At 37.1% G+C, this 27,022-nt stretch overlaps 2 long non-coding RNA genes across 3 annotated transcripts in view; one reads left to right on the top strand and one right to left on the bottom strand.

Moving 5' to 3' along the window:
* LOC147349185 (uncharacterized) overlaps positions 1-27,022 on the bottom strand; it is a 242,944-nt gene that overhangs the window by 46,773 nt on the left and 169,149 nt on the right. The window contains exon 5 of one of the 2 annotated variants that reach the window (XR_015149514.1): positions 9,230-9,546. The exons of the other annotated variant lie outside the window; for it this stretch is intronic. This is a non-coding gene — a long non-coding RNA (uncharacterized LOC147349185). Of the gene's footprint in view, positions 1-9,229; positions 9,547-27,022 lie in introns of those variants that run through there. 2 annotated transcript variants of the gene reach the window in all.
* Positions 1-27,022, top strand: part of LOC147349186 (uncharacterized) — a 287,797-nt gene that overhangs the window by 247,094 nt on the left and 13,681 nt on the right. The gene's annotated exons all lie outside the window — the stretch shown is intronic.

Here is a 27,022-nt window from a genome sequence, read left to right as displayed (position 1 = left end):
AGATCAGTCCTGAATATTCACTGGAAGGATTGATGGTGAAGCTGAAACTCCAATACTTTGGCCACCTGATGCGAAGAACTGACTCATTGGAACAGATCCTGATGCTGGGAAAGATTGAAGACAGAAAGATAAGGGGACAACAGAGCATGAGATTGTTGGATGGTATCACTGACTAAATGGACATGAGTTTGAGTAAGCTCCAGGAGTTGGTGATGGACATGGAAGCCTGGCATGCTGCAGTCCATGGGGTCACAAAGAGTTGGACATGATAGAGTGCCTGCACTGACTGAATGGGCTTATAAAGCTATGCATAGCAAAGGTGTCAATGTTGCAAGCTAAAAAGGCTTTAGATGAAGAATGCACCCTGAGAAGCAGATTAGTATTTTATATTAGAAAGATTTCTACATGGGGGAGCTAAATGGGTAGTCATAGAACTTTATTTTCTTTTTCTTTGAAATTATATTTTGATATGTGGAAAAGGTATCACTTTTTCCAAATTTTATTGAGATAGAATTGGCAATTACATTGTATAAGTTTAAGGTGTGTCAAAAAATGATTTTATATATATATATATTTGGAAATTATTACCACAATAAGTTTAGTTACTATCCATTGTCTCACATATTTATAAACTGTGTTTTTTCCTTCTGATAATTTTCCAGATCCATTCTCTTGGCAACTTTCAAATACACTATATGTTATTGTTAACTTTAGTTATCATGCTGTATTTTATAGCCCTAGAATATATGTTACAACTGAAATTTGTGCTTTTTGACCACCTTCATGCACATCTTACTCCTCACAATGGACTCAGGAGGAAGAAACATACATCTTTACATTTGAAAGAAATATACTATATATCCAACTGAAATAAGTTATCATAGTCCCTTTTCAAAAAGTTTCTTTCCACTATTCCTTTCTCAAAAATTTCAGTTTATCTTTTCAATTTGTTATTGTATGTATTTCATTGCAAGTTCTTTGTCTCTTCCAATCTTTTAAATTATTTTATTCCTTAGACCTCTCTTCTAGGTATTCTCCATGGTTTTTTTTAATATAAATTCTCCACATGGCTTGAATTCACACATAAATCTCAAAGAGCAATGTGTATCTCTAGGTCACCCTTCCTTCCAAGTTCCAGACATATGTATTCAAGTCTTTCTTGGATAGCTGTAGTGAATATTTCTCAACATCAAACTCAACATGACAACAAGGAGCCATTCAAACTTCCCTAATTTGACTGTTAGTATCATAAACTTAATATACAATTAATCTACAATTGTAGATTAAGGTGTATCAAAATCTTAATCTACAATTTTAAGACAAGAATTGTTACATAGCTAGATATCAAATTCTGTCAATCTACATATTTAAATATAATTAACCTTCCCACTGACATTTTATCACAGTAGCCTCCCACAATCTTCCATACTGCAGCCAGAGTGATTTTCTAATTTTTTCTTGCTTAAATTCTTTAAATGATTCCCCATTTTGCATAAAATATATACTAAATAATTGTGTAGTGTCTTAGAGTGTTTGGGCTTCTATAACAAAATACAACAGACTGGGGTGGCTTAAACAACATAAATGTATTTTCTCACAATTTTGGAGGCCAGAGATCCACGATCAAGGTTCTATAAATATTGGTTTACTGTGAGAGCTCTCTTCCTGGTATATAAATGGCCACCTTTTCATTATATTTTCACATGGGCTTTTCTCTGTGAATTTCTACCAGAGAGAGACAGCTCAGCTCTCTGGTATCTCCTCTAATATGGACAATAATCTTAGTGAATCAGTGCCTCACACTTACAACCTCATTTAAACTGAAATACTTCTAAAGACACTGGGGACTAAGGCCTCAGCATTGAATTTTAGGGAGACACATTCAGTTCAAAATACATGGTAATGAATCAAGAGCTGGATTCTGCTGTACAGTCTACTTTTTATACTAAACTTTTTCAGTTTATGCTCAATTTGACTAAATATTTTCAGGTTACTTTTAGTCAACAAGTTGTTTTTCAATTTTTTTTGAAGAGCTACAATATTCTAGACAACATTCTCATTATCTGGGGCAACATCTGAAGAGAAAGCAGATGCAGTTTCTGCTTTCATAAAGCTTTCACTCTGGTGAGAAAAGATAGTAAAGAATTAAAAGTGAGGTGGATCTGTCTGCATCATTGTATGTCCAATGCAGATCATAATTTGCCAGCCCAAAATGTCTCTTTGGCAAGCTCTTTATTTTGAGCTAAAAACAGTCAAGGTCTAGAAGAATTAGGAAGAATCTTTGACCTTTCCCTAACTGTCTAAAGAATGTTAGAGGGCCTATTCCAGGAAGGGAGTCCTACCATGATAACTATAGTATAAACTAGGCATGTAGACAGGGAGGAATCTAACAAAGTCTGATAAAATTCCTCTCTGCATCTCACTGTCACTGCATGGCTCAGGAAACGCTTGCCAAACGTTTGCAAATTGACATCCCCATCTCCTTCCTGCACTTTGAAGTCCTCAACCCCTGTGTGTGTAGGTTGCTCAGTTGTGTCCTCCTCTTTGCAACCCCATGGACTGTTGCCCACCAGATTCCTCTATCCTTGGGATTCTACAGGCAAGAATACTGGAGTGGGTAGCCATTCTCTTCTCCAGGGGATCTTCCTGACCCAGGGATCCAACCTGGGTCTCCCACATTGGAGGCAGATTCTTTACTGTCTGAGCCACTAGGGAAGCCCTCCTAAACCACTATCCTCAACATATTTTGCCTTTAGCTGAAGATGGTACTTAATAAATAAAAGGCTTTCAGCCATTTGGGGCTTCCCTGGTGGCTCGGCTGGTAAAGAATCTGCCTGCAATGTGCGAGACCTGGGTTTGATCCCTGGGTTGTGAAGATCTCCTGGAGAAGGGAAAGGCTACCCACTCCAGTATTCTGGCCTGGAGAATTCCATGGACTGTATAGTCCATGGGGTCAGAAAAAGTCAGATATGTCTGAGTGACTTTCACTTTCACTTTTCAGCCATTTGGCAAGTTACTTAATTTTCCTGGGTTTCTCCCATCTATCTCTGGAGAAGGGAATGGCAATCCACTCCAGTATTTTTGCCTGGAGAATCCCATGGATGGAGAAGCCTGGCGGGCTATAGCCCATGGAGTCGCAAAGAGTTGGACACGACTGAGTGACTAACACACACACACACACTCCCATGTATGCATGGTATTAAACTTCTGCTTGGTTTTCTGTTAATTTGTCTCACACCAGTTTAACTTTTTGACCAGCCAGAATAGCCTAACAGGTAAAGAAAAATTTCTTCCTCCTCTACATCAGTGTCTAGAATTGACTCATATATAATGGACATTTAATAAACACTCATTGAGTATTGATGAATATTATAGCACATTTCTTATATAGCACTTCTGAAAGTACCCTGCTAGGAGCAAAAATTATTTGGATTAATAATGGGTGTTATCATTAAAAAAATGGTAGCTAATCACTGGAGTTAACAATGTTCAACTGTTTATTTATTAATACTAAAGAAGTACTCATACAGAGCACTTAATATGAAAATGTGAACCATGGATCATGAAAACATACTGTATATTGCTTTCTCTAAATTATTGTATAAACTTTCTTTCTCACAGCATCTCTCATAATGATTAATCAGTATAGCTAACTTCTAGTGAACACTCTTTTACAATCTTTTTTTCTCCACAGTTGGGCCAGAGGTAAGCTTCCTACAAGAGTTAATGGTGCCCTTTACTCCCAACATTTGTAGGTTAATGACTGACAAAATTGTAACACTTCCATAGATCAAAGAATCATGTGGAAGTCTTTTTGCAGAACTATTTTATACTAGCTCATTAATATTCATCATCAAAGTCACATGTAGGATATAAAGGCCTATTGTCAAAAGAACTAAATAAATAACCTCATTAAAATTTAACTGAGAGTGCATGTATTAAGGAACAATTAGAGTTTTCATGATAAACACTCAAAGTGCTAATTGGTTCCAATGGGAGGTCTTAAGATGATGGTTTCTTTTAAACTTAGGGGCTGCTGCAAAAATGCCCATATACATATAATAATAAAATAATAACAACAAAAACACTAATATAAAACACTTTATCAGTTGACCATAATGAATATGAACAATATCATTAAATAGTCAATCACAAGACAAATAACAACCACAGGCGGCAGTAATAAGGAATGATTCTGGAAATGTAGATGTAAATCATCAGAATTAGTTAAAAAGCTTCTTAAACTTCTGATTAGTCTCTATAAAACCTAAGTTCTGGTTCAATAAATCTGAGACAAGGAAAACCTGTGATCTATTATTCAGTTCAGTTCAGTTGCTCAGTTGTGTCCGACTCTTTGTGACCCCATGAATTGCAGCACACCAGGCCTCCCTGTCCATCACCAACTCCTGTTCACTCAGACTCACGTCCATCGAGTTGGTGATGCCATCCAGCCATCTCATCCTCTGTCGTCCCCTTCTCCTCCTGCCCCCAATCCCTTCCAGCACCAGAGTCTTTTCCAATGAGTCAAAATGCCATAATAAGACATTCCTTTAATTTCTCCATTCTCAGTATCCTTAGTGCTTTTATTCCACAGCACACTCAGGCCAAAAGAAATGCATAACTGTTTGCTTGAGTAGTTAGGTCTAAACTACTTAATATGTACTTAAGTCCTAAAAACTTAATAACCATTAAAAACATACAAATCATGTTAAAAGTAATATTTGTTATCATTGTAACTAACATCTATTATTTACTGGGATGTATGCAAGCATTTCTTGGACACTGTAGGAGTTAAATTTCGAATCAGACTGGACATTACCCCCCTTATTTCAGCTTTGGCACTGACTTTTATGCAGCACTTGCTTCTCATCACAGCAATGATCAAACACCAAACTATTTGACTTCATATCGCTTTTCCTACATTAACATGAATGACTCATTTTCAGAATTAGCTTTTTCAGCTCCTTTGAGGTGCCTTTGCAATAGCGGGAAGGTATTAGTAGTAAATAGGATGCTATTATAGACATTGAAGTAATGGGTATAAAAACAGCTCCACTCTGTTTTTTATTTTATTTGTATATGGCCATTAAATGATATTATTTTAAAATTATCTGCAAACCAGCTCTCAATGACCTCCATTTCTGCTCAGTTGCAGCATGCTAAATAATTTCACTGTAAATAAAATTTCCTTCTATTTTTCTTTTATAGCACATTCAAGATTTTAAATTATTTCAGTATGTGGGTCTGTCATTTAGGTAGAAAACCTAGGTTATTTAGATAGTGTAATGGTTAGATACAGTCTTCTCTGGTGGGTCAGGGGTAAAGAACCTGCCTGTCAACACAGGAGACATGGAATTCAATCTCTGGGTTAGGAAGATCCCCTGAAGCCTGTTGGTCTACAGTCCGTGGGGTCACAAAAGAGCTGGACACGACTTAGCAACAACAATGGTTAGATACAGCTGTGTCAGAGGTCTCTAAGACCACCTTAACTCACAGGTATCAGAACAGCTGTTAAATTCACAGTTATGGTTTATTTGTGCACAAAAAATCCATTAAAGTCAGTAAAGAAAAAAGCATATGAGTAAAGTCAGGGGTAATCAAGAACAAGCTTACAGAGTCAAAGAGACAATGCTCATTTCTCTGAACAACAATGCATAACAACAGGTATTGCTAGTCAGGGAAGAATACTGGACCATTCTCTTAGATGTTCAAGCTGATTGACCCCTTAACTGAGAGTGCAAGAGTCACGCTGATCAGCTTGGCACAAAGTCTCAAGCTTACAAAAGCAGGCATTCACCATTGATCTCATTTTTAGCATAAACTCTCAGGCTCGGCCCAAGCCCTCAAACATACAGAAACATTCTTAACAGATGGAAGGAATATCCCAAGGCTCAGAGTTCTATCAAGTTTCAGTTCTTTTCCTAGAAATGTACCAGGTTTGTACAGGCCTGCTGAATTAACCTTTTACTGTACATCCATAATTTGGCATCCCTATTGATATCAACTGTGTTTTTCTTCAGATAATTTTTTTTGTCACATAATTCTTTCAATAATATTTGCTCCCAGTTCATTTTAAACTCTGAGTTTTGTATCTCTTTATATCTAAAAACTCTATTTCACATCTTCTTCCCTGTTTTTGGCATTAATCAGCTAATTTATATATTTTTATATAAAAGGTCTATATAGTCAAAGCTATGGTTTTCCCAGTAATCATGTACAGATGTAAGAACCACAAGAAGGCCTAGTGCAAAAGCTTTTGAATTATGGTGCTGGGGAAGACTCTTGAGAGTCCCTTGGACAGCAAGGAGGTCAAACCTCAATCCTAAAGGAAATCAACCCTGAATAGTCATTGGAAGGACTGATGCTGAAGCTAAAACTCCAACACTTTGGCCACCTGATGCACGAGTCAACTCATTTGAAAAGACCCTGATGCTGGAGAAGACTGAGGGCAGGAGAAGGAGGAGTGACACAGGATGAGTTGGTTGGATGGCACCACCAAGTCAATGGACATGAGTTTGAGTAAACTCAGGGAGATAGTGGGGGACAGGGAAGCCTGGCATGCTGCAGTCCATGGGGTTGCAAACAGACGGACATGACTGAGTGACTGAATATCAGCAACCTTTAACTGAAGTATGATGCTTCATAATTAGGCAGGCATATCAATGTCAGCCAAGATGGGAGTGGTGGAGGACACAAATGCAGAAACAAAAAGAATCAGAAAAATAATAGCTTCACGTAGGATAGATGACCACCCCTCCCCACAACAGCTATACAACAAACACTATTTTTTCTCTATAGAAACTGTCCCCTGCCCCACCCTCCCTCTAATGAACTGCTAATCTTCAAAGGATACAATACACTATGATAGAAATACTATTAGTATGGACAACTCCTCTGGCAAAGATAATGGGAGATACCAAGTTGCAGATGGGAGGGAGGAAGTGGCCCAGCTTCCTTCATTTGGGGCCTGTTCCTGACAAAGCAGCACCTTTAAGGAAGCTAGGATTAACGTTAAGGCTGTGATGTCCCTTGGCAGCTTTTTGGCACATAAGGTGAAACAACAAATGGAATTTGAACCTGGCCCTTAGAATTCAAACCTTAAAATGGGGTTAGCCAATAGAGGGCCAGAGTGTGGTTTTCTAGTCAAGGACCACTCGTACTTAGGTCTAAGGATGATCTTTCAAATGATTCTATTTCCAAAGCATACAGATTGGAAGTAATGTATCATACACCAGTAGCTCTGGCTCACCCCATATCTTCCAAGTTCTATCAGAATTAGCATGATTATGTTTTCCAAGGATCAAAACCACAAGTTACAAAACCTCATATCTGAAAAGTATCCGTAGGCTGCCAAATGCTGAACTCCTTTAGACAGTCAGAAAATCACGTCTTCATCCCAGTCACAGGCATGAACATTCTTTCCCTTTCCACTGGTCTCACAGATTCAGAATAAATGATTCCTTTTCATCTTATCATGGAGATCTGCACAGGATTGATATCTTCAGTCATATCATACCTCAATTTCCTTTACTATGCGTGAATGAACACAAACTATGAATTGTTAAATCAGATTTACAGTATTAAGCTTTATATTAAGTTCAAGGATCTAAGAGATTGAGAGGAACAGATGAAGTGGAGAGAAGGGTAAGACACATGGCTCCTCAGATTACAGCCCAGAGTCATAGATGGCATCTTAAATGAGATTTGCAGGTCATTTCACGAAGTGGAGAGTCTTTAGCATATGAAACATGTCCACTTTACGTGTTCACACAGTTTACGAGACATCCGCCAGGGAGCTGTGCCCCCTTAATCCATAGATCTTGGGTTTGGTTACTATGAGTAATCCCTGAACTAAGTGCGTCCTGTTCAAGGCATCCCATAGATGAGCACTCTCACTACAGAAGTGCACTTTTTTAACCTCTACAAAAGAGAAAGTGTACACAAAACAGGGTCCTTCTTCCTTAAAAGATAATGTAGGTGTTTTAGACGTTTTTTGAATGTTTATTATTTTTAAATAACCTCTGCTTTGGAACATTATAAGAGTTCATTTTCACATGTACTGAATATAAGTTTTAAAGCTGCAAAGTAATTGACAGGTTTTCTTTGTTTAATCTACAGATGAGTAAACTGAAGGAGTGGTGTAAACTGTCATTCACTTCTATAGCATCTGCTTTCTCAACACTTTTTATATAGTTCCTAGTAACTCAAATTGGAGAAGGCAATGGCACCCCACTCTAGTACCCTTGCCTGGAAAATCCCATGGATGGAGGAGCCTGGTGGGCTGCAGTCCACGGGGTCACTAAGAGTCGGACACGACTGAGCGACTTCACTTTCAATTTTCACTTTCCACTTTCGTGCATTGGAGAAGGAAATGGCAATCCACTCCAGTGTTCTTGCCTGGAGAATCCCAGGGACAGGGGAGCCTGGTGGGCTGCCATCCATGGGGTCGCACAGAGTTGGACACGACTGAAGTGACTTAGCAGCAGCAGCAGTAACTCAAATAACTTCTGAATTTGCCATTGTACTCTCCATATTGCACTCTACTACTTAGTGAGTTACTCCTAAACTCAACTCGACATTTCAATTTTCATTAATTAGGATTTATTTTCTTTAAAAATCTCTGTGTATTCCATTTGCTTATCAATTGACTATTATAAATTTTTATGCATATTAAGCTGTAGAAAGAGTGACAATTCCTACTTTTAAGCAACTGAAGGTTGCTTTATCATGTTTTAAAATATTGCTTTAAATCATCTAAAATTTCCATCTCTTTTTTAATTCAGAAGTACCACAAAACTTAGAATGTCTACAAAATGAAAAGATGATACCTGACTCAACTGAAATTTAAATCAGTCAGAGAAAGAACAGTGGAATTCAGGGAAAACTCTCATTAACTTCAAATACTTATTAACTTTCTGTTTCCTTTGTATAAATGTACCAACTACAATGATGATTCAAACATTATATGCATCATCCTGGTTAATTATGTTCTAAAGTAATCTCTAATGACAGTGTAATAATGATACTGTATAATTATAATGTGCATTTTCAGACAACACTTCCACCTTAGAATCAAATTCTTATCCTCAAAACACCAATTTGTTTCTTTTGTTAAGCACATAAAGCAAATGGATTCATATTTCTAAAGTTAGCTGGAATATTTGAGTAAGTGAACATGAACTTATGTATTGGTAGGAGTTATCTTGCAAAGATCAAATAGCTAATATAAAGCACTTTGAAAATTATTCCAAAATATTGAAAGAGGAAAATAAAGATATATAATCCATCTGGATCTGGCTTTGTTTTCCTGGATTTATATTTATTCAATACTTAACAAAGGGCTTCCTAGGTGGGTTAGTGGTAAAGGACCCACCTGCCAATACAGGAGTCATAAGAGACATGGGTTTGATCCCTGTGTTGGGAAGATCCTCTGGAGGAGGAAATGGCAACATACTCCAGTATTCTGACCTGGAGAATCACATGGACAGAGGAACCTGGCGGGGTACAGTCTGTAGCGTCACAAAGAGTCGGACATGACTGAAGCGACTAGAAGAAAAAAAAAAAAAAAAACTCTACATATGGGGGGAAAAAAAAAGGAAAGGAGAGTACTTCAAGCATGGGTGACTTTAGAATTTCACACTGAAATTTCTACATGAGTGGCTTAATTCGTAAGTACATAACACAGGCATGGGCTATCTACATAGGCTTTGTTCCATCTACATATTTTCTTTTATCTATGGTGTAAGACACCACCCGTTTTCAGCTTTGAAAAACTCCCCATGCTATGCTATGCTAAGTCACTTCAGTCATGTCCAACTCTGTGTGACCCCATAGATAGCAGCCCACCAGGCTGATAGCAGCCCACCAGGCTCCCCCATCCCTGGGATTCTCCAGGCAAGAACACTGGAGTGGGTTGCCATTGTCTTCTCTAATGCATGAAAGTGAAAAGTGAAAGTGAAGTCGCTCAGTTGTGTCCCACTCTTAGCAACCCCATGGACTGCAGCCTACACCAGGCTCCTCCGTCCATGGGATTTCCCAGGCAAGAGTACTGCAGTGGGGTGCCACTGCCTTCTCCGAAAACTTCCCATATCTATACACTAAAACTCTGTAATTATTCAAATGTTAAAAAAAAAAAAAATTCTCTGGTAAGACTGACGCCAAGATGAGTTTTGGTCTTCTAGTTTAATGTCAAACTTTCAAAAATTAGCTGCTCTTCTGTGAGCTCTCTAAGTTCTGTTTTCCACTAAAACTAAAATTTGGATAGCTTTACAATCACACAGATTGGAAACGATGACTTTACTACCAAGGTCACACATGACAGAAATAATTGCTTGAGTTTAAAGCATATTGCTATTTCCTAGTGATACATTAACCACTTCCAACTCTACAGAGGACTGGCTTTAGTAACAGTGCCATCAAAGTGTACAATGATGACTGTATAAAACCAAGCAGCTTAACACTTCTCTAAGTATGATGTTTTAATGCAGTCTTATATTTAGCTTGCTATTCTTTCAAATACATGTGCTCAGTTTGGAGCTTTATATGCTTAGGACAGTAAAATTACATAAAATTAAAATGGAAAATACATATGATATAATATGAATATTTATATAGTCATGACTAAAATATATGTTTCATGAGTGACAATAATGACCAATCATTAATTTATACTCTATTATATAAAAAGCAATTAAAGTTTTGTTTGAATGTTAAGCTATTACATTGCTACTTATTATAATTTCAGCCTTTGAAAATTATGATTTCAAGCAGGATAACACATTAATAAGAGACTAGAGCCTAGTTTCTCTTGACATCAGAAAAGCTATATAACATATCTAGGCTACATCAACCATAAAATTGGATATGTACCATGTAAGTTTGCTTTTCTAATTATTTCTGAGCGCACAGTAAAGACTTAGTAAATATTAGCTTTAAAATAGTTTACGAACTCAAATAGTCATGGCTTTTTCCTTCAATGTAATATCCATTATATTTGAATATCAGAAATTTATAGGATGAATTCAAAGTCAACCTCAAACAACAGCAAACTCATCCCCTCCCAGTTAATAGAAAATACAAAGTCACTCCAAGTAAATCAGATTCAAAATCTAGCATCATCTACTTCTACTTTAGAAGTATTAAGCCTCAGGAGTCACTAACAAAGAACAATCTAAAATAAGAATCACCTGGATAATCTATAAAATCATTTTTTTTTTGTTTCATTCATCAGAAAGCTTAGAATGTAAGGTACTTGACAAACTAAAATCCAAAGAGTGGCAGCCCCTCTTTCAGAGAGGTGTCATATGGATTATCTTATCTTTGCAGAGCGTGAAAGAAAAAGGCAGTCATAATAAAGGCCCATTAGTAAAATGTGCTGAATTTTTATTTTATTTTATTTTTATTTATTTTTTAACACCAAAAACATCTTGTATAGGTTCAGGTAAACAATTAAAAAAAAATCTTAAAGGCCAAGTGGAAGATGGTACAAACATTTAAAATCTCTAGGAAACCCAGAAACAAGTAACTCTATATATACCTGCTTGCTAACTCTTTTACACAGTCTTCTTGGGGGAGAAGTAGGGAAGATCCCCTGAGGAAAGGGGACTATGATACAGACCTCACCTGTCTAAACAATGTCATCTGGCACAAAAAGTGAGAACGCTAAAGTACAACAGCAGTTTGGGGTATTTTAAAGGTACAGAATTTATCTAAGGTATGGCTAGCTGATGTTAGGTGCAGTTTCATGGGGGTATGAAAAGCAAGGAGACTCTAAATTGATTAAAGCAGATTCTAACTGAGCTATATTTAAAGCAGTTGGATGTGTAGGATTTGAGTCTGGTGCTGGTAAGCTTTGAGCTAACAGTCCTAGCCTGCTGTGAAGAAGTAAATGACAGAGGATCAATATGCCTGGACCAATTAGCTCACTTATATAGCAAACCTAGAGAAAGCCATCTGTACTCTGGGGCCTATACGAGTACCAGTGGTTTTCTATTGATGGCTAAAGGACAGGAAATCTTACTGTCCCCTTGCCCCTGCTCTGATTTTGTCAGGAGCTGTATGTGGATTTGATAGGTGTCATTTCCAGACAAAGGTTTTTAGAAGAAAATACATAATTATTCTTGCTCTTCCCGATTACCACAGTGATAGTCAGTGTTCATGAAGATGGCTCAGTCTACTTCCATGAGACAGCTCAACAGAGAACAGGACACCAACTAAGCCAAGATGAACCTACAGTGTGAGCAAGAAATCCATACTTGTTTAAATTTAAAAAGATGTGGGGGCTGTTTGTTGCCACAGCATGAATTAACCAAACCCGACTGGAACAATGCATATGAATTTTGTTCCTAATTCTGACTTGGTCATTTGTTCATGAAAATTGTATTTGCCATTTTACTGAGAGGATGCGATTTCTAATCAATTGCTTATAATTGATTTTTTTTTAATGAATTCACTTTTGATATAATACTGAAGTAGGTTTTTTTTTTTTAATAAGTGCTAGGCTTTTTTTTATTGATCCGATCTCATTTCACTGTTAATTATATTTGAATATATGAGCTCCAATATGAGCTTACTTTCTCAACTTTATATAACATGAGTGGCATCTTGAGCTCTGAGACCAGACACAATTTTGTCTTATGCTTCCTCTAAATTTGTATCAAAAGTGACAAGTTGTTTGATCATGAGTTCATCAGTGAATAATATTTGTATCTTCAAAACTGTAGTATAATTAAAAATAAATATTAAGACATAGTTAAGAAATCCAGGTATTATGTGTTCATATACATACTATATGTGTATATATATAGCCACACAATTATATTGCATATACATATGTGTATACATATATATAAATCCAGGATATATTGTTTTTCACCTGAATAACACCTAGAGACAGCCTTCTTAGTGAGGATTTTGGTGCATAATATGTAGGAAACATGGTAAAACAGGAAAGTTTCTAAAAATATTCTTTGATCATCTGTTTGAGTATATTACAATGTCAATATAATCTTGTTGGTCTTTAGATCTTACAATTAAAAATTAGATATTACATTAATCTCTTTCTTTTCATGTTTGTCTCTAACTCCTTTCTCTCCCAGCTCCTTTACCTTAGATCTGGAACGCAGAAAGCATCCTCTGTCTCCTTAATTTCCTATTGAAACATTCCTATCTACCTATACCTCTTTTTTATTTCAATTCCATGGTGAATTACTTCTAATAATTACTGTAAGATAAAACCCAATTGGAATCTCTTGCTCCACCCCTTCTACTGTTAGAAAATCAAACCCTATCACTTGCCAAAATGAATCTTTTCCAGAGAATTTCAGTTTCCTTCTCCAAAAATCCACTCAGAATCCTCTCCATCTTACAAACCTGTAAACTTCTTAATGTTAGGAAGTCTAGATTTGCCAGCAGAGTGTTTTATAGGTCATTGATGTTCAGTACATGTATGATTAGATCTATACAGAATACCCAGAAGCTGTAAAGCTTACTTCATCTAATTTCAGAGTGTGAATTGCCCCTATGAGTATAATGCAGAAATGGCATAGTCATATGGTCATTATGCTGCTGGTGCAATAGTTACATCACTCCTGAATGTCACTCAATTTATAAATTAAACACTTTTCCTATGTGATCTATCCTGTCCTTTTTCTCAGAACTTTACTTTTTTGTGTTGTTGTTTTACAGTCAAACTTAAAAACGATCATTCAGAATATCATGTATGTATGTACGTATGTATATATACATACACACACATACTGTTTTTAGAACAGTTTTAGATTCATAGCAAAATTGAGTGGAAGGTACAAAGATATTTTACCGAACGGACTATCTTTTTATAGAATGTCTTTCTAATAGAATTATCTTTCAGCACTAATAATCTAGAAAAAGGAAAGCATCTGCTCTATCTTGAAGGCAGTAATGCATAAAGCTTTCATATAACATGAGTCTCATAGCAAAGCTCTTGCTTTACCATCCAGTAAGATATCAGGTATGCTAAAATACAACTGTAACTAAAGGAAAACCTTTGATCTCTCTAAACAAAAAGGCTTGTTGAAAGAAACTATTATGCAGAGTTGAAGAAAATATAAGATCATGTTTTGAAGTATAAGATGCAACATATAATGCTAATCAGAATATCAGAGAGAATAAAGAAAATAAACTGAAAATACAAGGCACTAAACAAGTGCTAAGGACTTTGGGCAGCAGGTCGTGTCTAAAAAACTGATAAAATACTTTATATTATTGCCATGAATTTTAGGCCCGAGGTATTTGTTTTTATATTTTAGCATCTCTGAAAATGTTTGTTTCCTTATAGTTCATGATTCATTGATAATTGGATGAATTCTTTATTTCTTGGTGGTACATAAAATAATGGTTTGCTTCCCTGGTGACTCAGACGATAAAGAATCTGCCTGGAATGCAGGAGACTTGAGTTCTATCCCTGGGTCAGGAAGAAGGGAATGGCTACCCACTCTAGTGTTCTTGCCTGGAGAATCCCATGGACAGAGGAGCCTGGAGGGCTACAGTCCATGGGGTCAAGAAGAGCTGGACACAACTGAGGAACTAACACTTTCACTTTCATTATAAACTGCAACCTACATTCCATGAAATAAGGTAAATATAGGACATATTTTAAGGTATGCAATAAAAATCTACTTTATAATTGATATCATGATTCCATTCAGAAGTCATTCATTTCCAAAACATTTAGCTTAATATATTATAAAATATGTATAATTTTTATGATCAGAGGGAGTTGTCAATAATCCTAAAAAGCACTATTCCTACAAATATACTAAACATTCCAGGAAACAGTAAACTAGAGCGTTTCTGAACCATCTTTTAAAATATACATATAGTGGTATGAAATGCAGCATTTAAATATTTTACACTTTGGTATTATGAAATATTTATGTTCACACTCCCACAAATGGAAAGAATAAGGTCAGCAAAAGCTGTGAAAGACAAATGCCTCACTTACAAGATGGTCTTTGAAAATAGAATGTGAGAATGTATCCCTACAAAATAAATTAATGCATGAATTCACTCCATACTTAGACTTAAACATAGAAATTTGGCTGAAAAATATTCATGTTTTCTGATTTTAGTTTAGAGGATTATCTTTCAACTACTGTAATGTATCTTAAGTTCAAAATTCATGCTTTTACATACATAGATACCCACTTTATTTTATTTTTTATTCCCTCTACTATCTTTATGCTAAATAGTTAAGTCATATTGTCAGGCTGTTGTAAATATTTTTGTTATTCTATTATGCCTTTTGATAGTGATTAAATGTGTTTTTTCCACATAATTGGATTCCCTGGTAGCTCAGTTGGTAAAGAATCCACCTGCAATCGAGACCCCAGTTCGATCCTTGGGTTGGGAAGATCTCATGGAGAAGGGAACAGCTACCTGCTCCAGTATTCTGGCCTGGAGAATTCCATGGAATACACAGTCCATGGGGTCACAAAGAGTTGGACAAGACTGAGTGACTTTCACTTTTTGCCACATAATTTTAAGTTATCCAATTTTAATCATTTTAAACTATTACATATTATTAAAATTGCCTGAAATTTTATACTGAATTGTGCTAAATTGTGCTAATGAGATATACTTTAGAAATCAGTAAACTTTTTCTGTGAGGGTATAGTTATTAAAAATTTTAGGCTTTGCAAGCTGTACAGTTTGTATCACAACTATTTAATTCTGCTTGTGCAATACAAAAGCCACCACAGGCAATATGTGAATGAACAAGGGTGACTGTGTTCTTATAAATCTTTATTTATGAACACTATAATTTGAATTTAATTATATATTAATTTGCATGTGTCCTGAAATATTCTTTGTTTTTTCTTCAATTACTTAAAATTTTAAAAGAAAGTCTTGGCTGTGAGCTGTACAAAAACAGGCAGTGGGCCAGATTTTGCCCATAAACAGTAGTTTCCCAACCTCCATTCTAATAGATCTGCACTCCTCAATCCTACTTGCATATTGGAACTAGGGCCTAAACATATTTATTAACTCAAAATCCCTATTAATAGGGTCTCCTGGTCTTTGTTATATTTTAAAAGTTTCCTAGGTGATTTTGGTCTTGAGATTCTAATCTATTCTTGTAACAAAGTCTTTAAAAAAAATCCACTGGTTGATTTTCTCCCCACTCTATTCATTCTCAAATAATAAATACCTAGGGCATCCCAGGTGGCTCAGTGGTAAAGAATCTGCCTGTCAAGCAGGAGACCCAGATTCAATCCCTGGTTGGGAAGACCCCCTGGAGAAGGAAATAGCAACGCACTCCAGAGTTCTTGCCTGGGAACTCCCATGGACAGAGGAGCCTGGTGGGCTACAGTCCATGGGGTCGCAAGAGAGTCAGACACAACTTAGTGACTAAATAACAATAAGTTTAATTAGTTTGCAGTGGCAGAAGTGTGAGGTAACTGCAGATTTCTCTCATCACTCACTCTGAACTGTATTAGTAGGTGAATACTCTTCTTAGATCTGGAGTTGAATGTACAATTGAAGTGCACATATCTTAGTCCTATTTTCCTTTTCTAGTAAGATAGGGTCATTATCTTCTTCCTATCCCACACCTCTTGGTGGTCTGATGCTTCAAAACCATGTAATACATGGTAAACTGCTTTCAGATATAATCTGTTTTTTTCAGATATAAACTGCTTTCAGATATAATCTCTCTTCTTCCTGAGAATCCCAACTGCACTTGGCTCACAAAAATTTAAAACCATAGATTGTATTGCTAACCAATATCAATCCATTCCCCTCAAAATCCTTGCTTTTGGTTCAGTTAGAATCTAGGATTTGCAGTCTCCATCTGGGTGCTGTAAGATTTCAGGATAGCTGAAGGTAAGGTAGAAAGCTGTCAGATGCCAAGTCTCCAAAAGACCATTAGAAAAAACCAAGCAAAGCCGTGCAGTTTGGTTTAGGGCAGTATGGGGGATATTATTTTGACTGAATCTTAATAGTATCTCAAAAGGATGAAGTCATAGGAGTATACTTAAATGACTTTAGGGACTAGGTTGAAGGATTTTAAGGTGAGTTTTGCAAGGTGGAAAACTCGGGATTAGGAAGTTTACATCTTAATAGTTTTAGCTTAAGACTCATCATGGTAAAGTATCTTGAAGGGAATCTTAATGATCAGCAAATAGTTTTGAAAAGTAAGCTATTTTAGTTCTTTTCCCAATCTTGTCTTCTAGAAACAAGAATTTCTTAAAGCAAATTGCTAAATTGCTTTTACCAGTTCACAGTATTATTTAGCTTCCTGCTGCTGCTGCTGCTAAGTCGCTTCAGTCGTGTTCAACTCTGTGCGACCCCATAGACGGCAGCCCACCAGGCTCCCCCATCCCTGGGATTCTCCAGGCAAGAACACTGGAGTGGGTTGCCATTTCCTTCTCCAACGCGTGAAACTGAAAAGTGAAAGTGAAGTTGCTCAGTCGTTTCCGACTCCTAGCGACCCCATGGACTGCAGCCCACCAGGCCCCTCCGTCCATGGGATTTTCCAGGCAACAGTACTGGAGTGGGTTGCCATTGCCTTCTCCAATTATTTAGCTTAGGGATAGAAAATTATGTTGCTGTCGGTTCTCACCATAAACAGAATAGAGAAAACAGAGCTTTGTAAAGCACTTCTTCAGAAAAGTGAATGGGAAATGCACTTTTAAGCTTGTTTAGGTCCTGAAAGTCTGAATCACAGAAACCATGATGGAAAGGTACAAAGCATATTTTGTGTTCTTAGGTCAGGTTTATTTCATATTGTAAAGTGTAAATTCCAGAAGTTAAAATAGATCTTTTCAATCTATACTATCTCATGGTTAGTTTTGAATTATTCCTGATTTTATAGTTAGGTAGTCTGTGTGTGTGTGTGTGTGTGTGTATGTGTTTTGATACCAACAAGAAATTTTCCAATTTTTAACATACACTAATTGAGTGTTCTACAAATCTAACTGTATTCTGACACCATCTACCTGGAAATAGTGTTACATCCCACAGGGTAAGGGCTCTGTCTTATAAGACTACCTCCATTCCAGGTGTCAAGTACAGGTTGGAAACCTGTGCTTCTGACCAACTGGCCGAAAATCAGAGGTTCCCATTACCCCCTCCTCAGTTTCGATTAATTTGCTAGAGTGACTCACAATACTCAGTTTACTTACTAGATTACAGGTTTATTACAAAGGATATTAAAGGATACAAATAAACAGCCAGAAGAAAAGATACACAGGCAAGGTTATGCTGGTTCCAAAACACAAGAGCTGTCTTGGGGAGTCTGGGGTTCACCACCCTCCCAGAAGTAAGATCTGTTCTGGTTCACTAAACTGGTGAGCCAAGCTCTCCAAGCCCTATCCTTTGGGTGTTTTATTTGCTGTTGTTTTGTTTTTTAATAAAGGCTTCATGACGTAGGCATAATTGATTAAATCACTGGTTATTGATAATTGAACTCAATCTCCTACAGTCCCTTTTCCCTTCTGGAGTTGGTCAAGAGGTGGGACTGAATGTTGCATGCAATCCTCTCATCACGTAGCCGCTTCCCCTAGCAACCAGGCCCCATCCTTGGGCGGCCTAGGAACTTTCCAAAAGTCACCTCATCACAATACAATAGACACTTTTATTGCTCTTACCACTTAGGAAATTTCAAGCACTGTGCCAGAAATGGAGACAAAGACAAACCATATGATTTCTGGTTGTAAATTAAAATATCATAGGTTGCCTGATACTGCTTTGATTGGTGTCGAGAATATTCTTTTTATATTTCTATTTATGGATATTTTACGAGAAGTTGAAGAAGTCTGCTTAATTGTGTGACATTTTGAAAAGAAATTGCCTATGTAATAACTTCTTAGATCAGACACATACAGATCATTAACAGTCCAGTGTATGTAGGGACAAAAATCATTGGCATGGTAAGTAGCTGTTATATGAAAGTATCTCAGTTGAGAAGAATATCAATGTCACAGATAAACAACCCACACTGATCTGGCAGTGAGGAAGCATTGGGAAATGAATACACCAACATCTCTCTTCTTACTTTTAACCTCCAGGTTTCATTTGCTGAAATAAACCAGAAATCAGAGTTGACTGAAGAAGTCTATTCTTGTTAGCCTCTTGTACCATAGAACGAATGGCTAGAAGAGGTTCGAGAAGGGATTTGAAAGATCAAGTGAGACACATGCAGGACAACTCCTTCTACACAGTTCTATGTGGGTATGATGTTTGCACACACAAACATCAGACAAGAAGGAAACCAGCTTCATAGAAATATTAGTCCAGAAGGAAAGATGTCACAAAAATCCTAATAGTGCTACACTAAGCAGATGAGATAAACCCAGTCTGTTGGTGGCAATGCTGAGCTGCAGAACCAAACCTGGAACTACCCACCTACAAAGTATCTGCATGAAAATAATCAATGTCTCCTAGGACAACTCACTTGGTAAAGAATCCACCTACAGTACAGGAGACCTAGGTTAGGAAGATCCCCTGGAGAAGGAAATGGCAACCCACTCCAGTATTCTTGCCTGGAGAATCTCATGGACTGTAGCCTGCCAGGCTCCTTTGTACATGGAAACGCAAGAGTCGGACACGACTTAGCGACTAAACCACCACCACCACCTAGGACAGAATATAAGAGAAAACCTAGATGACTCTGGATATGTCAAAGACCTTTTAGGTTCAATTTAAAAAGGCCAAAGAATTGATGCTTTTGAACTGTGGTGTTGGAGAAGACTCTTGAGAGTCCCTTGGACTGCAAGGAGATCCAACCAGTCCATCCTAAAGGAGATCAGTCCTGGGTGTTCATTGGAAGGACTGATGGTGAAGCTGAAACTCCAATACTTTGGCCACCTCATGCAGAGAGCTGACTCATTGGAAAAGATCCTGATGCTGGGCGGGATTGGGGGCAGGAGGAGAAGGGGACAACAGAGGGTGAGAAGGTTGGATGGCAACGTCGACTCGATGAACATGGGTTTGGGTGAACTCCAAGAGTTGGTGATGAACAGGGAGGCCTGGTGTGCTGCGGTTCATGGGGTCGCAAAGAGTTGGACATGACTGAGCCAATGAACTGAACTGAACTAAAAAGGCTCAATCAGTGAAGTAATTGGTAAATTGGGCTTCATTAAAATTAAAATTTCTGCTCTGGAAAGGAAATGTCAAGAGAATTAGAAGACAATCAACAGGCTGAAATAAAGTATTTGCAAAGGACATCTGATAAAGGACCGTTACCCAAAATGTACAAAGAAATCTTGGAATCAATGATAAGAAAACAATCCAATTAAAAAGTGGGCCCAAAAGCTTAACAGATATCTCACCATAGAAGATAAACAGATGGGAAACAAGCATAGGAAAGTGTGTTCCACATCACAAGTCACCAGGGGAATGTAAATTAAAGTTACAATGAGGCCCAGTACACACCTATTAGAATGGCAAAATCCACAACACTGACAACTCCAAATGCTGGCAAGGATTTGGAGCAACAGAAACTCATCGCTCATGAGAAAGAAAAATGATGTAGTCATTTGGAACACAGTTCTGTGGCTTCTTACAAAATTCAACATATTCTTATCAGTTCCAGCAATTGTTCTCCTTGCTATTTCCTGAAGCTGTCTGAAACATGGCCACATGAAAAAAAACCTGCATAGTAATATTTATAGTAACTTTATTCATGATTGCAAAACTTGGAAGTAACCAAGATGTCCTTCAGTAAGTGAATGGATAAACTCTGGTATATTCAGACAAGAGGATATTATTCAGCACTACTAAAAAGATATGAGCCAACAGCCATGAAAAGATGTGGGAGAAACAAATGCATGTTACTAAAGCAAAGAATCCTATCAGAAAATGTTAACATATTGTAGGATTCCTAATACATGACATTCTAGAAAAGGCAAAACTATGGAGGTGGTAAAAAGACCAGTGATCGCTAAGGGGTTGAAGAGGAGGGAGGGATGGATGGGCAGAGTACAGAGGTATTTTAAGGCTCTGAAAATATTATAATACCATAATAATAGTATATATCTTTAGACGTCTGTCCAAAGCTGCAGAATGCACAAAGTTAAGAATGAACTGTCTTGTAAATCATAGGACTTTTGGTGATTATGACACGTATTGTAGACTCATCAATGATATCAAATGTAGTATTCTAGTGGAGGATGTAGTAATAGGGGAGACCAAGCATGCGTGGGCAGAGGGTTATATGGAAAATCTCTATATTTCCCCTCAATTTTGCTTTGAACTTTAAACTTCTCTAAAAAAATAAAGTAAAAAAAAGTCTATGTTATATAAGCCACCATTCAGTATTTGTAGTTGAAAGTATCTTAACTGATACACTGTCTTATGAGGCAATTACTGTTATTTCTATCTTTATTTTTTTAAATATAGTCATGAAAGAAATTTGCATCTTCAGCTAGTAAGCCAAACTATGTCTGATTCCAGTGCTCAAACTATTAACTAAATGGCTATACATCCTCTCACACTATGGTACATGTGATTAAGCATACATATCAAAATAATAATTTACAGTCGAAAGCAGTTCTAAGATTTGGAATGAAGAGACATGTATGCTTTTTCTTAATTCATGAACATGACCTCAATGAGCTTCATCTCCTTAACAATAAAAGGGAAACAGACAATAAAACCAATCCTGAAGGCACAGTTGTTATGTTACTTAAATAACATATTGAAAATATTTTGAAGCAGTAAAATCTCATGCCAACATACAACTAAATATTTATTAAAGTATGTTTTAAAATTTTATATCTACCCGTATCTATACTTTTCTCTACCAGTCAATCAATAGATCTCTCAGACAGTACTCTCTTTCTGTTTCTATAAACATTTTATCAGTAGCTTTCTCCTATTGCTTTTCTACTGTTCCTTGTCTCTTCTATTTTAGTGTAAGCTCTTGCAGCTGAGGATCATATGATTTCACAGCTTTATCTCCCCATAGACTTATGAATCATAAAATGGTGCACATAATAGAAGTTCAATAAATTTTGTTGAATGAACATGATGGTCTTTTATTCTTTCACATCTAGAATATATTTTACCCATTATATCCCATAAAGAATAAGGTGATGCTTATATCTATCATTTACTAAAACTACAGTATCAGCAAAGAGTAATATGTCATTCTATAGCTCAGGTTAGGAGAAATGCTCTTATTTGTTATTCTCACTGAATAAAGCAAACCCACAAGAAATGTCATTTCTGAATTCACTTCAATTGACTCTGAATTTTGGAACAGCTGAAAATTTAGTAATAAGAATAAACCTGCTGGAGATCAATAAAGTTGCATTTCTACTTCCAGTTTTTGCTACTTTTTAAAAATTTCTTGCAGCCTATCTATCCAACCACCCATGGTCCATGAGACACAGAGAGCATGAGCTTATCTGAAAGAGTTCAGAAAATGCATTTGGAAGAACAGCTTCTTTTCTTGTTCTTACAGTTTTCACTTAGAGTATATCTTTTACTATAGAATTCTTAGAGTTTTAATAAATTATTTCCAACTAAAGGCAGAAAATAATTGAACTACACTAACCCACCAAATGGATAAAATATTAATTTGTGATGCTTGGTGTGTCTCCTTTTAAACACATTACTATCTCTTAACAGAAAGAAAATCAAAGGAAGTAGAAACATGCTTTAAATTGTTTTTAACTTTTTTTTGACATAATTTCAACAAAAGAAGATAGCATATATTGTCTAAAATCAATTTGTATACAAACTTATTCATCACATTTCATATTCCCTATTGTCAAAGCTAAGATCAGATATTCAAATACGTTTATACATAAGCCTATGGATTGGGAATAAATTACATCAAATATTTAATCTTATAACTTACAAAGGTTATTTAATCTTTATAACCTAGGAAGAGTGACTACTTATGGTATATACATATCTTTTTAAATTATAAATGACTATTAATCACTAAAAATCAGGGAATATATTAAAAACTTTAATATCATTTTATTTATTTCAATACCAATTCTCTAATGTAGATAAAATAAGGACAATTTTACACTTTAGAAAACTAGGATTACTGGACAAGATTTCATGACTCCATTGCTAGAGCTTTTGCAGAGCTTCCTAAAATGCATAGGCTTCCTGATTTAATAAGCAAATAATAATTAAGGTTTTGCTTCCATGATCAATCATGTATGGCCAATTCACTATTACTCTGTGCTATTGTATCTGTCTTAAGAAAATTATAATTCATTCACCCATTCCTTCTTTACTATACAAATCATTGATTGATTCATTTATTCAATCAATATTTATTAAGCATATAGTATCTATCTAGCCTAGTCCTTGCCCTCAAGATCTATTAATATAAGATGCAAGTCCTGCCTTAAGAGATGTCCAGTATATTGGAAGAGACGATTTAAAAACCTAATTACAATACAGGGAGATAAATGCTGTAATAGTGGAATGCACTTGACTCTAATTAGAACACAGAGAAGGTACATTTAATTTAGTCCCAGTCTTTTATCTGGAAAAGCTTCCCAGAGGTTGTACCATTTGAACCGAGTAGTTGTGGTACAATGTCCTCAAGCTAGTATCCAGTCCCTAAAGTAAACTCACCATTTTTAGGACTCAGTAAAAGTTTTCCATCATCTTCATTTGCTGGGTCAATTAAAATAAACCCTCAACTCCCAAAAAAAAGGCCCATTTTTGGTATTGAAAGATAGATGTGGAGTTACTGCCTTTTTACTACCCTCTTAGGGTAGTAAATGTCCTCTGGGTCTTAGTTTTAGACCCAGAGGACATAACAGGGCAGAAGAAATCAAGCATATGTGTCCTACTGATGAACCACCAGTGAATGAAATAAAGGAAAAAGCTCTTTGATATTATACCAGAAAGTAAGATGTCGTTGAGGAACAGTTTCTTAGATGCTGTAAAGTTTAGATTCTACATGATTCCATCATCTATCCTCCTAAGCTTTATCCTCACTGGTCAGTTTTTCATAATCAGAGAGAGGAAGCAAGTTAAGATTGGTCAATATCTCAAATTTATAAGATTGAAGACAATTCCAGAAAAGCTATCTATAGTCTTCTATTTTTTCTCAGGCTGATAGAGTATCAGGTCCTCTTCCCCCCCCCCCACCCCAAATCTTTGTATTACAAGTGACCTAACATTTCTAGAACTTCAGGCTTCCTATTGTGTATTCCAATAAAGAGGATGAGGACAAAAGAAAAAAAAAACCCTCAAAGGCCTTATTTCAAAAGCCCAATTTCTTTTTGAGTCAGTGCCCTTAAATAGCCTTTCTGGAATTACCACAATACTTCTATTTACATATTATATGTACTTTTAGCTACAAGGGAAGTGTAGTAACCATAGTGGCAGTGGTTATCTCAGCAATGTGGTTTGGTATCAGGATATATTTTAGGGGCAGGGTCAACCAAATTTAACCCTTCATGGGTGACAGCCTTGTCATGGTGAGGGGGCCTGTGTACCTCAATGAAGCTATGAGCCATGCTGTGCAGGGCCACTCGAGACGGACAGATCACAGTGGAGAGTTTTGACAAAATGTGGTCCAGTAGAGGATGGAATGGTAAACCACTCCAGTATTCTTGCCGTGAGAACCTCATGAACAGCATAAGGCAAAAAGATATGACAACAGAAGACAAGCCCCTCAGGTTGGAAGGTGTCCATGGGGAAAAGCGGAGGACAATTACTAATAACTCCAGAGAGAATAAAGCAGCTGGCACAAAGTAGAAACAACAGCCTGTTGTGGCTGTGTCATGGTGAAAGTAAAGTATAATGCTGTAAAGAACAACAGTGCATAGGAACTGGGACTTTTAGGTCCATTGATCAAGGTAATTAGATGTGGTTAAGCAGGAGATGGCAAGAATGAACATTGGCATCTTTAGGAATCAGGGAATTAGAATGGACAGAAATGGGCAAATTTAATTCAGATAACCATTACATCTACTACTGTGGGCAAGAATCCCTTAGAAGAAATGCAGTAGCCCTCATAGTCAAGAAGAGTCCAAAATGCAGTATTTGGGTGCTATCTCAAAACAATAGAATGATCTTGGTTTGTTTCTAAATCAAACCATTCAACATCAGAGTAATCCAAGGCTATGGTCCAACCACTGATGCTGAAGAAGCTGAGGTTGAATTGTTCTATGATGACCTACAAAAAAAGGGCACTTTTCATCATAAGGAATTCGAATACCAAAGTAGGAAGTGAACAGATAGCTGGAGTAACAGGTAAGTTTGGCCATGGAGTACAAAATGAAGCAAAGCAAAGGCTATCAGAGTTTTATCAAGAGAATGCACTGTTCATAGCAAACACCCCCTTCCAACAACACAGGAGATGACTCGACATATAAACATCACCAGATGGTCAATACCAAAATCAGGTTGATAATATTCTTTGCTGCTAAGGATGGCTAAATTCTATAAAGTGTGCAAAAACAAGACCTGGAGCTGACTGTGGCTTCAATCATGAAATCCTTATTGCAAAATTCAGGCTTAAATGGAAGAAAGTAGGGAAAAACACTAGGCCACTCAGTTCAGTTTAGTTCAGTCACTCAGTGGTGTCCAACTCTTTGCAACCCCATGAATTGCAGCACGCCAGGCCTCCCTGTCCCTCACCAACTCCCAGAGTTTACACAAACTCATGTCCATCGAGTTGGTGATGCCATCTAGCCATCTCATCCTCTGTTGTCCCCTTCTCCTCCTGTCCCCAATCCCTCCCAGCATCAGAGTCTTTTCCAGTGAGTCAACTCTTCGTATTAGGTGGCCAAAGTATTGGAGTTTCAGCTTCAGCATCAGTCCTTCCAATGAACACCCAGGACTGATCTTCTTTAGGATGGACTGTTTGGATCCCCTTGCAGTCCAAGGGACTCTCAAGAGTCTTCTCCAACACCACAGTTCAAAAGCATCAATTCTTCACTGCTCAGCTTTCTTCACAGTCCAACTCTCACATCCATACATGATCACTGGAAAAACCATAGCCTTGACTAGATGGACCTTTGTTGGCAAAGTAATGTCTCTGCTTTTGAATATGCTATCTAGGTTGGTTATAACTTTCCTTCCAAGGAGTAAGCATCTTTTAATTCCATGGCTGCAGTCACCATCTGCAGTGATTTTGGAGCCCCCCAAAATAAAGTCTGACACTGTTTCCCCATCTATTTCCATGAAGTGATGGGACCAGATGCCATGATCTTCATTTTCTGAATGTTGAGCTTTAAGCCAACTTTTTCACTCTCCACTTTCAGTTTCATCAAGAAGTTTTTTAGTTCCTCTTCACTTTCTGCTAAAATGGTGGTGTCATCTGCATATCTGAGGTTATTTGTATTTCTCCCAGAAATGTTGATTCCAGCTTGTGTTTCTTCCAGCCAGCATTTCTCATGTTGTACTCTGCATATTTGTTAAATAAGCAGGGTGACAATATACAGCCTTGACGTACTCCTTTTCCTATTTGGAGCCAGACTGTCGTTCCATGTCCAGTTCTAACTGTTGCTTCCTGACCTGCATATAGGTTTCTCAAGAGGCAGGTCAGGTGGTCTGCTGCTGCTGCTGCTAAGTCACTTCAGTGTGGTATAACCTAAATTGAATCTCTTATGATTATATAGTGGACTTGACAAATAGATTCAAGGTATTAGATTGGATAGAGTGCCTGAAGAACTATGGATGGCGGTTTGTAACGTTTTATAGGAGGTGGTGACCAAAGCCATCCCAAAGTTAAAGAAGTGGAAGAAGGCAAAGCGGTTGCCTAGGAAGGCTTTACACACAGGAAGGCTTTACACACAGGAAGGCTTTACACATAGGAAGGCTTTACACACAGGAAGGCTTTACACATAGGGAGGCTTTACACATAGGGAGGCTTTACACATAGGAAGGCTTTACACATAGGAAGGCTTTACACACAGGAAGGCTTTACACACAGGAAGGCTTTACACATAGGAAGGCTTTACACACAGGAAGGCTTTACACATAGGGAGGCTTTACACACAGGAAGGCTTTACACATAGGAAGGCTTTACACACAGGAAGGCTTTACACACAGG

Source organism: Bos grunniens, chromosome 21 (genome assembly GCF_055505025.1).
Source record: "Bos grunniens cultivar Pamir isolate PY7600 chromosome 21, Bosgru_T2T1.0, whole genome shotgun sequence".
Lineage (NCBI taxonomy): Eukaryota > Metazoa > Chordata > Mammalia > Artiodactyla > Bovidae > Bos > Bos grunniens.
Note: the sequence above shows the minus strand (reverse complement) of the source record. Positions and strands in the feature narration are given on the sequence as shown.